At 40.3% G+C, this 11,763-nt stretch overlaps 2 long non-coding RNA genes across 2 annotated transcripts; both read right to left on the bottom strand.

Annotated features, from left to right (window-relative positions):
• Positions 1-2,017: 2,017 nt before the first annotated feature.
• Positions 2,018-6,234, bottom strand: LOC122764159. Its single transcript, XR_006359558.1, has 3 exons — positions 6,204-6,234; positions 4,902-4,969; positions 2,018-2,740 (listed from the first exon to the last, which is right to left on the bottom strand). It is a non-coding gene; the product is annotated as an uncharacterized LOC122764159 (long non-coding RNA).
• Positions 6,235-6,274: 40 nt separating this feature from the next.
• On the bottom strand, positions 6,275-7,886 carry LOC122764158. Its single transcript, XR_006359557.1, has 3 exons — positions 6,933-7,886; positions 6,592-6,762; positions 6,275-6,491 (listed from the first exon to the last, which is right to left on the bottom strand). It is a non-coding gene; the product is annotated as an uncharacterized LOC122764158 (long non-coding RNA).
• Positions 7,887-11,763: the final 3,877 nt, after the last annotated feature.

Below are 11,763 nucleotides of genomic sequence, written 5' to 3'. Positions count from 1 at the left end.
GATTGTCTGTTTGTTCCTAATCTTTCTTTATTGTATTTTCTAAATAGTTTATCATCACTTGCTATATTTGTGGAGCAATTCCAATAATCTAGCTCGTTAAGTAATGTATGAATGTACTGTTTGTGGATTTTGACTCTCAGTGTGAAATAAATAGGCTACATGCATGCATACAAACTATGACAACCTCAGTTAATGACAAATACAAAACGTGCTTAATTTATTTATTTATTTATTTCAGTCATGACATTTAGATCACTCATCACATAACATTGCAGTTCACACAATATACATAACCGAAAGGGAAAGCGGGAGAAGCAAAGCTTAACTAGTCCCGCCCCCATTATCATCATACATTTCATTTCCTTTTTTTTATATTTTTTTTTTTATGACATTTTGACAAAGAAAACATGTTTCAGCATCCGGTAGCACTCAGAGATCAGACTCCATGTATGTATGTACATGTGTCCATGATGTTCCATCGCGCCGTTGCACCGTTTCCCCCAGTGTCTACAAATTTCTGTCTCTGACCTTTGTCATATTTTCTTTCTGGGTCATTCTGTATTGTTTAATAGTCATCTCTACATACTTCTTTTTAAATACACTCAGTTTTGCTGATTTTTTCATCTCCTCATCCAGATTGTTCCACTGTCTGACCCCCGTGACCGATACGGTAAAGGATTTTAATGTAGTTCTTACCCTTCTCTGCCTGAACCTCATGTTCCCTCTTAGATTGTGTCCCTCCCCTCTGTTCAGGAATAATATCTGTAGATTGTGAGGGAGGTTTTTGTTGGCAGCCCAATGAATCATCTGTACTGTGCGGTATTTTATTAAGTCATAGAATTTGAGTATTTTTGATTTGGTAAATAGTTGATTTATATGTTCTCTGTAACTGGCATGATGTAGGATTCTCAAGGCTCTTTTTTGGAGTATAAACAGGGGATAAGTAGTGGTTTTGTAAGTGTGTCCCCAGACCTCTGCGCAGTATTGCAGGTGTGGAGAGACTAGTGCGCAGTACAACAAGTACAGTGCCTTCTGGTTTAATAGTTTTTGTGCCCTCCAAAGTATGGACACACTCCTGGCCAGCTTACCTTTTAAGTGTTTGGTGTGTGGCTTCCAACTTAACATGTCATCAATAATCACTCCCAGCACTTTGTACTCTTTAACCCTTTCGATGTCCACTCCATTAACTTGTATGTTAATACTAGTCTTACAGCCTTTTTTCCCATACAGTATATATTTAGTTTTCTCTAAATTTAGAGATAGTTTATTTATATTAAACCACACATGTAGCTTGGCCATTTCATTATTGACTGTTTCCACTAATTGGTTTAGGTCTTCCCCCGAACAGAAAATATTAGTATCATCTGCAAATAATTTGCCAAATTCGGCCCCACATTGACGAAAAATTCATTAAATCTTTCGTTTTTCTTCTTGCAGGCATTTATCAACGTTTTTGTTAACCATGGTTTCCCCTCCTTTTTCTGATTCGTGTGTCTTTTCATTACAGGACAGTGTCTATTATACAGCGTGTTAAATATTTGCAAAAAGGAATCATAAGCATCATTTACATCTGTTTCTTTGTAGACCTCGTTCCAGTCCTGCCTCATTAGTTCATTTTTCAGTGTAAGCATCCCTTTTTCAGTCCTGACCCTTCTGTATATATATTTCTATTCGGTGTCTCTGTAACAGTGTGCTTCCAGTCATAGATAGCAAAGATTGGCAGGTGGTCGCTTATGTCATTTATCAGTAGTCCTCTTGTTATGCCTGTCCCTATAATATTTGTGAAAATATTATCAATTAGGGTCGCACTGTGTGTCGTGAACCTGCTTGGACGTGTAATGAGGGGTTGTAGGCCCATCGTATACATCATATTAATGAAGTCATCAATCATCGTATTTCATTTCGGGTTGAGTAAGTCAATGTTCACATCGCCACAGATAAAAACCCTCTTTTGGCTAGTCCCTGAAAACATCCTTCCCACACATTCATTGAAATCCTCTATCCTAGAGTCTGGTGCTCTATAAACACAGCTTAACACTATATTTCTGCCTTTCGTCACACAGATTTCAATTGTCACACATTCCATTACATGTTCAACAGCTTCAGACATATTGTGTACAATCTCATACTCAATGTTATTGTTAATGAACAGGGCCACTCCTCCCCCACCTTTATGTCTTCTGTTAACGTTGACCAATTTGTATCCATCCAGGTAAAAATCTGCGCCTTTATCCTCATTAATCCACGTTTCCGACATTTCCGGAATGTCGTTTCCGACATTTAATGTGTGTCAACTGTCTGGAAGAAACACAAACATATACTGGGTACATGCACTGTGCCAACACTTAACTGAAGTTCAGCAAGCCTAAACACTCAATAGCCCTAGTGTGCTGGTACTTGAAGTATAAGAATGATGACTTTCTTACATGTTGAGCTTAATAAATGATTGATGTTTACCAGATGTCATTTAACATGGTTGATGTGTGAATGGCATAGAACACAAGATCCATGAACACATTCCTTCAATAAACACAAAAGACACGTGTTGCAGCACAGTATTTGATTTGAGCTCAGTGTCAGTCATTTCTGTCGATTGTCTCTTTTCCCCTGCTGTGAGTAGAGCCCAACCAGTTAGGTTCAGCTAACTGAACCAGAAGGAGGAGGAGACTCAGGGGTGGCAGTGTGGTGTTGTTGTGCAAATGTGTTTGCAGGCTCCCATGTGTCATCCCAGGTTTTGCCACTGCAAAGTATCAGAACACAACAAGTTGTTATCAGACAGTGCAAACTTTAAGATCATGTTTAAACAAAGCAAAACAAAACACTCAAATAAATGGATTTCATTCATGATTAAGAGTGTTTTCATTTACAGACATTCAGTTTGTTGGAGTGGCTCAATGTAACTGAAGAGGAAATTGAAGTCCGCTTTTTGGGGTCAGGGTCAAAGGTCTGTTATGTGGTCTAATAAGGAGCTATGACATGAACACTTGAAGAAACAGAGTGAGTTTCAACATTTGAGTATTCTGTATTCTTGATGAGATTGAAAGAAAAACACCTTGGCCTGTAACACACAGACACATGACTTTTGTGCAATGTTTTGTTATTATGCTCTGCGTAAAAAAAAAGAAAAACACTAGAAAAGGTTTGAGGCTGTTTCAGAAAGCAGGAAACTCTGAGCCTAACAGCTAAAATACATGGGAAATGGATGTGGGACGTGTACATATGCAGGATGCAATGGGTTTGTTTGACCTGCTACAGTCAGTGGCCTGTGGTTGCTGCCAGCTTCAATGTGTGCATGTTGAGTTGAGCTAAGTCATAATGAAGTTTGTTCTGAAGGTTTTAGAAGCTTGGCTACTTCACTTGCCTTCTGGTACAATGAGGTATTTATCTTCATCATTTGAAACAGATTGTACTTGTTTTCTACACTGTTTGATGTCGGAGGGCTGCATAGCTGCACGTCGAGAAGAAAAAGACATGAGCTGTGGAAACATTCAGTAGGGTCGTGGCTCCAAAAGCCATGTAACACTTTCAATTAGATACTGTATAATCGGGCATGCTGCAGCAGCCATGTCACACCACATGCACCCCATGTATTTTCTCTCTCTCAAGTTGTCGGATTCAGGACTGAAACTCTGAGTTGGTTGAACCTGACGGAATTCATGTTCATGGTTGTTACGTCCCCGTTACAGCCCACGTGACAATGGTAAACAAAAAAAGCCTTCAGAAATGGATCTCTGATACTACCATTCTAATGCATGTATATGCAGATTGAGAAGATTTCTCTGTAAATAAAACAGTTACATTGGTCAAAAGTATCAATAACTTCACAATAAAGTTTGATTCTGTGTTCCATTAGTTAATCATGGAACATACTTACATTTCCTTGAATCAAGATTTGCTATTCACAGTCTATTTAAGAGAGTCATTGTTTCTTCTTCACTCAGAAATATTAACATATAGGCTTATCACAAATATGATTTGGATTGTATTTTTTCTTCATTGTATAAATTCTATTCTGGCGAACAGTGGGAACATTTACATCCTGAGTGAAAGAAACAAATAGTTAGTAACGCTTCACACCCATTTAGAATTTTAAAACTGAGATCTTACATTATATACACAATAAACATTGTAGTGGAACTTATAAAAAAAAGCACATGCATTATGCTGAGTTGAGAAATATAATCAAGAGATGGAATCAATGTTTTTATGGACTGAATCAATCAGGAAACAGCTTATGTGATACACAGAGAAACCAATGGTTTGTTGAAGAAAACCTGCCGGCCATCAGGTTCTGTTCACAGAGTCATGTAGTTTAAGGTAACTCTCCTTCTGGAAATGGAAATGGAGTTCCCTAAAATTCCCACTGCTATTCCTAAGTCTTCTCCTCTTCCTCATCTTTCTTACTGCTTCTTCCTGCCCTGTTATCCTTCATGTATTCTAATATCGCTGCTGACACTGCTCTCATCCTCACTGCAAAATGCTGCTGGAATAGGTTCCTACAACCTATCTACCCCAGGCACTACACCTCTTTTCCCCACAATTGTGAGGATAGCTCTCAGCTACCATGGGCTCACCAAGTTCAAACAGGAGGTGCAGCAAATACATGACACATGTGCTACTTTTGTTATGGTCCTACAAACATGCTGCAACACTTTCTTGGACTCTTCATGAAACAGTAGTGGAGATAGAACAATTGTGTATGAATTCTTAGCACATAGAGCAAGGCAACCAGCACACTTTCACTTCTTCTTTCCCCTACACACACAGAGATAAGGAACAATCATTTGAGCTGTTCATACAACCACTGGATAGTTGTATCTTTGAAAGGCAAGAATGACTCACTGAGACAAACAAGAAACCAAATGAAGAATATAGAAAATGAACATGCTATAAAATCTTACCTCATGTATCCTTCTCCCAGAAATTGAGCCAAACTGGAATATTTTCTGTCTACTACATTTTCGACAACCTAATATGAGGAAAAGAGAAGAAAAGTTTATGAAGCCATGAATGCAATGCTTTGTAGCTTCATCAAATATCAAAGTACTGACTTTTTAGTCAAGAAGTGGATTTATGTTAGGTGATCTGTATTCTCTTTTGTCCTTTGTTTTCGCCACACTGCAAGATGAACCGCACTGGGTTTTCATAGGACTGAAGTCACATTGTCAAAACTCTTCATAAACTTAATGTTTACTGTTTTCATAACTGTTAAAACATATTCAAAACACTTAGAGTTCTTGAATTTCTGCACTAACCATGTTGAAATATATATATGTAGAAAATATCTTAGTATAAATGAATCCAAGATAAAATGAAATAATCATTCCAAACAGCTGCCAAATCCAGGAGAGAGGAAGGACTAGAAGCGTCACATTCCTGTACAGTATAAATCATTATACTACACGTGTTGCTTTGTTGTGTAATTATTATAGTTGCAGCCCTGGAATTTCATCAACTTGTTTTTGCTTTCAAAAGTACTGTAAATGACTTGACACAGAGATATAGACAAAGGAAATGGAAGCAAATGAAATAATATTCTTAACGTGTAACAAATAGTTGATCCTACGTGTCAAAAACTGAGATCATACATTATATACACAATAAACATTGTAGTGTACTTGTACATGCATTATGCTGGGCTTTTGCTGGACAATGAATGCGCTTCCATGCCAATTCTTTGATGGACTGAATCAATGAGGAAACGGCTTATGTGATACACAGAGAAATGAAAACATTTGTTTTCCTTTGCTTGGTGCGTACCTTTACTCAATTTCTGCTAGTTGTTACAATGTGTTACGTGTGACAGTGTGTGTTTTCTGGCTGAGAATTGTTGCCAGTGTTTTGGTCCAACAAGCTGATTTTGACGCATGAAATGTTTTGCTGCTTTGAGAGGTGAGATTAACTGTTTGGACAAGATGCATTTTGGTAATGCGACTGCATGTGGCTTCACTACTGATCACTGCAAGTTAGCAAAGACAAGTCAGAAATCAACATTAATCATGTCTCTGGTTAATGTTAATGTAAACTGTGGCCGCTTCAGAGTGCCAACCAACACTCAGGTCATTAAATATAGAAGAATAGAATATTGTGTACTGGATCCTGATTCAATGACCCGAATGAAGCCTGGCTTTTCCAACCAATAATTGCCCAAAGTCAAATGAGTCTGGGAGCCAATTTATTAATGCATGCAAAACAAAACTTACCCTTTTTCTTCTTAAGCCCCTCCTTTTTTAACTGGGAGTCATTTCCTCTCTTCCTCTTCTTCATTGCTGCAACAGTGGTAGAGGTAGAAGAAGAAGAAGAAGAGAGAGACGGACAAGGGACAAGGTTCAGGACAAATACAGTCTCCTAGGTGTGGTCACGTTGCTCCATGGCGAGGCTGCTGTGCTGCTCCTCGTCCTGGCTGTGGCCCATACCCTCGACGGGGCTGTCACCCTGCTCCATGGTGGGGTTATCAGGCTCTGCTGATGGGTCAGTGTTGGGCTGCGGTTCTGTTGAGGTCATTCAAATATATTTTTCAATTCTTCTCAAATGAAAACTCAAATATATGTTTCAAACAAAGGCATTCTGAACAAAAAATCTTGCTCTTACCCTTAGTCAAAAGAAATTCATAAGCCCTCCTCATCTTCTCCAAGAAGTTTTTGGTGGTAGATGTGAGGGGCAAATGGGTTATTATGTCAGCTACCCACTTGTTAGAGGCCTTCTTGTCTTTTTTCCCATAAATAAAATGGGCTTGTAGCCTATGGCCTCAAGTTTTCGCACCTGAAATAAAAAGTAACCAGTTGGCACACATTAGTTAAACCCACAGCATGATTGGACACTTTAGTACTGTAGCAAGCATTTAATGGCAGTTAATGGAGTACAGTGGAAGAAAAGGAGCCGCAACTTGTTTGATTTAGATCAAATGAATAAAAATGAGCCTTTTCACTTACTGCAATACGGGCTGAATCAATAATGCGGCCAACATTCCGGTTTGGGACGATACCTTGACCCCACTTGCTGTCCAATGATGCTGTCTTTTCCTTCAACTTCTTCTTCATTGACAGGCTCACATAACACATGCTGCAAGTTTTGAGGCTTGCAGCATTGAGTGTCTGGCAAGATGGACAGGGCCTGAACTTTGGACGTGTCATGACACACACTGATATAAACAAAAACAAGACAGATAACAAGATATTTTTTTACAGACAAGAACTTAATACTGACAGAAAGATACACAAACAGCAACAGAAAGACTGACAAGTACAACACAGCACGGGCAGGATAACAAGACAGACAGACGTGGCTCTAAAAAGTGCCTTTGGTTTGCGTTTTAGAAACGATGCTTCAAGGAGGGACAAATGGAAGAAGACAATTGAAGGACCTGTTGGAGAGAAAACACTTTGAACCAACTATTCAGAATTGAACAGCCTAGATTTGACATCTGTGTTCTCCTCATCAGAACGTTGACATCATACTTAAGACTACCAACATACTGACCGTTCACACTACTCATTTCAATTCAATTCAATTCAAATGGGCTTCATAGGCATGCAGGTTTAAATAACAATGAATCACTACTCTCCCTCTCCATTTATCATATGCTGGACTGCTAAATTATAAAGCAATTATGTATAGCCTATATTCTATTCTATTTACATTGTACTATTTTACTATGACTGTGCCCAGAATGATTCCATTGTGCTAGGGACCACAATGGAAATGAGCCTATGGGCTTTATTGTGTCATCCCTGACTATTTTGTATTTGAATCTATGACACACAGAGTGCTTGATTCATACTATATCAATAATGGTCAAATCAAATCAATCAATCCAAACTTTGACCCAGTAAGCCAGTGTACAAATGGTTCAGACAGTTTCATGTCAGTCTTCTACAGCCCTTCAAATGAAGTGGGGGGCCTACGTATATAACATAAAGTTGAATTGAGCACGGAAAAAGCATCATGTGCTAACTACTGGCTTACAGCATCACGTGTTAGCTAACCCTACGTGCATTTGGTGCAGCAAGTTATACCTCAATGTCTTAAATAGTTACTGTACATCAAATGATTACCCTGCTCTCCTAAAGATGCTAACAAAAACTTATTTTCTTGACCTGACACATTTTAAGGCGTACATTTAAGGATTTTATCTCGATATGTCACCTGTCTAATTAATTTATCAGTGTACTTACCGAGGGGGAAAACAGCAATGGGACGCTGCATCTGGGTTGCCAGGTCTAAGACAGAATCAGCCCGAAATCTACAAGATCCATGTGTGAATGTGCTGATCTGAAGTTAGTTTGGTAGGATTTAGGAATAAATTAAGTATATCACTTAACATATGGGTTTCTATATATTCCCCATATAATGTGAATGCAAAAATAGGTCTACCCCAGCCAGCAGACAAAGACTTCAACCCGCGGGACTTCAATTCCGTAGGAATAGCGCGGACATGGCAACGCCGTCTCATCGCATACAATTACGTCACACACTTCTGATTTAGAAAAAAGTACACTTTTCCCAATAAAAATAATAATCTTTACTTTTGCATCATTCTTTAAAAATACTATGGCTCGTGTTGTGATAAGAACTGCTTGCGAATCCCTGCTGTGACTGCAGATTTCCACAAAAGTGGGCCAAAATACGTTTCTTGAGTATTAAATAATCTCTGTAATCGCGATTACAAACCTCAGAGACAGAGAAATAAAAAGCATTTGAGCCTATTATTTGCTGTAATATTGCCTAATTGTTGTATGGCCTAACACAATACTCAAATCATATAATTTATTGTAACCAATCAATCAATCAATCGATCAGCAATATTGCCCCGTATTCATCAGCACACAACGGACTGCGGTCTCCCCGACTCGGTCCCGTGGCGTCATATGCAGATGTTATGGGAGCTCTATAGAAGTCAACCTGACTACCCCAAGCGTTGAAAATTGACGCTAAAGGGGTACCCAGTACGTTAAGAACTGACGTGAGGGGACACTGCCCGATCGTCACGCATGGGACGACTTGGGAGTGAGACCGTGTTGGTCCTGAAGACAGAGACGTCCATCCCCAATTACACAGTGCGACCACCTGGAGAGCTTCTTGATCCAGGAGAGAGCCTTGACCTGTCTGCTGCAAACAGAGAACCACTCTCATACACAAGTCCAACGCTGATGTGTCTGCCATGGTTGTCAACCTCCTCTGCAAGGGCTCTGCAAAGCTCTTGGTGTAGAAGAACAAGCTGAAGCTATTATACACCTCATCCAAGTCCAAAGGCCACAAAGCTACAGCATAGCTACTGTCAGAGTGGGAACAATGATGCATGTGTGCTGCAGGTAAAGGGTTTTCTAGTCTTCTAGTCTAGATGACCACTCAAACCCCATCACACACACTTTCATACAGCACATCTATGTGCAGCACATTTTTCTATCTGCCAGCACAGACGGCAGAAGCAGGAATCAAACCCCCAACCCTTACGTTGAAAGACGACTGGCTCTACTACTGAGCTACAACACCTCTGGACCTGTGGTCCGATACAAACCACTAGAATGAAGAAGTGTTCTAGAACAGCAAAGTGTCTAAAAGAGCCTCAGTGACAGCAGGTGGTCACATGTCAGCCAAAGAGAATCAGAACAGCCAAAGTCACTGAGATGGAAAACACGACGAGACACGACAGGTTGAGACAGCACAGGCTGCAGTTAGCTGTGGAGACCACCTGCTGATCTAAGTCACTGAGGAAATGCTTTATGAAGAGTCTGCAGTGTCTGCCTGTGACCACAGTGACATTGGATGTTATCCCTACAGATGCAAACCAGGGTCAAGGATGATATCCCTGTTCAGGAGGCTCATTCGTCTGTACAGGAAATAAAAAAGTACACACAGGAGTTGTTGATGAGAGGATGGATCGTAAAGTCTCAGTCCCCGTACGCCGCACCTGTGTGAGAGAAAAAAAGGACCCTAGTCATTACGTCTTTGTATCAACGACCAACAAACACCCTCTCCCTCGCATGCAGGACTGGCTTCACTCACTTCTCTCTTAGATCAGGGCAAAGCCTACCATCAAGGCTTCACTGCTCAGGGTTCCAGGCGCCCCGTGGGTCTGTATGAATGGATCAGAACGCCCTGTGACACACTGAGGGATGACCTGCAGGCATATTGCAAGTATTCTGTTTATTGACTTTGCACAGAAGATTTATGTCGTCGCTTCATAAAAACTGTGAAGAATATTGAAGCTGCACTGGTTTATGGAAAATGTTCATTGGTAATGTGCTTTATGCTGTTTAATGGTACAATGTTATTGTGTTATCTTTCTAACCAGAGGCTTTTGCACTGAAAATGTTTGAATGTGATGAGTGTAATCATTACAGACTTTACTGTAAATGCAGTAAACCTCATACTCTGATGTGATAGAGTGTACATTAGAAATGGGACGTGTTTATGACTGAAACAGGAACTGACACTCGGGAAAACGTTATGTTATTTTTCTATGTGACCCATTAAAAATGCAAACACATAATAAGTTGAAAATAGAAAGAAATTGGACAGTGCAGTGTGGTTTTTATTATTATTTATTTAACCTTTATTTCTCACTGAGACACAGGCTCTCATTTCCAAGAGACAACTGTCAGACAATCACAGAACAACACAGTTACAGACAGACAGCACAACAATAAAGGAAATGTCCAAAATGTCACGTGAACAAACACATTCAAACACCGTCTCCAGTGACTCTAAAATCTAAATGTTAAATGTGTCCTCTGGGTACAGGAAATCAAAACTGTACCAGTGCAGAATGGTATGACATTATGAGAATGAACACACTTCACTAAGAACATGGTTCTTATTTCCTAGGTTTAACTTCTTGGGGAGCAGGGTTGCTTAAATATTTGTGGCCCACGTTGCTGAGATAGGAGTAGAGAGATCTGGTCCTCACGAAGAACCCAGGACCCTCCTGGTTTGAAGAATGGACACAAAGACCTCATCAATGTCTCTGACGACTGGGAAGAGGAAGATGAACTCTAACTTCCAAGTCTGTGTTGCTCTGAAGGTCCGTCAATCTGACCTCTGACCTCCAATAACATGATCATACATGGAAGGAAACACCTTTCTAGTAAGATTTGACCTCCTTGACATTTGGTAGCGTGGTTCAGTACATTCAGAACATGTTTAAATCCAGGCTTTTCCACCTAAGGTCACTTTTCTGATGCTACAAACACGTCTATAGCACTAGTTACCGCTTTAGTGCAAGTTGAATTTAGAGCAAGTTTTGCTCCAAATGAGGACAGAAGAGTTATCTGTGTTAACAGAGTTGTTTTCAGAGTTATGTCTACGACCTCATGATGCATGTGGAGACGTCCTGTGCTTTGCTACTCACACATAACATGGTTTACACACCATGACAAGAACATTGTTGACAACATTCACAGGGGAACACAAAATATTTCCATACCAGTGATTTCAGAGAATTCTATTGCATTTATGACATATATTATCTCAAGGCACTGTACACAGACAACATCATGGAGCACTACAGACTACAGACCCAGCCAGGGACCAGTTCATCCGAGCCATAACCCCCAGGAGGCTGCGCATTCAGACCCATCTCGCCCATCCCCGCTCCTTACAAGAGGCTTTGGAGCTGGCTCTGGAGAGGGGGACTGTGGAGGGCGGGACCAAAGCGGCCCTGGAGAAAGTGATCCTACGGTGAGAACCGCTGCATGCGCTGACATGACGGAAGTGATCCGGAGTGCCACACGCCCTCCCCAACGCCCCCTGCTCTGCTGGGGA

This window comes from Solea senegalensis, unplaced genomic scaffold, assembly GCF_019176455.1.
Source record: "Solea senegalensis isolate Sse05_10M unplaced genomic scaffold, IFAPA_SoseM_1 scf7180000017266, whole genome shotgun sequence".
NCBI lineage: Eukaryota > Metazoa > Chordata > Actinopteri > Pleuronectiformes > Soleidae > Solea > Solea senegalensis.
Note: the sequence above shows the minus strand (reverse complement) of the source record. Positions and strands in the feature narration are given on the sequence as shown.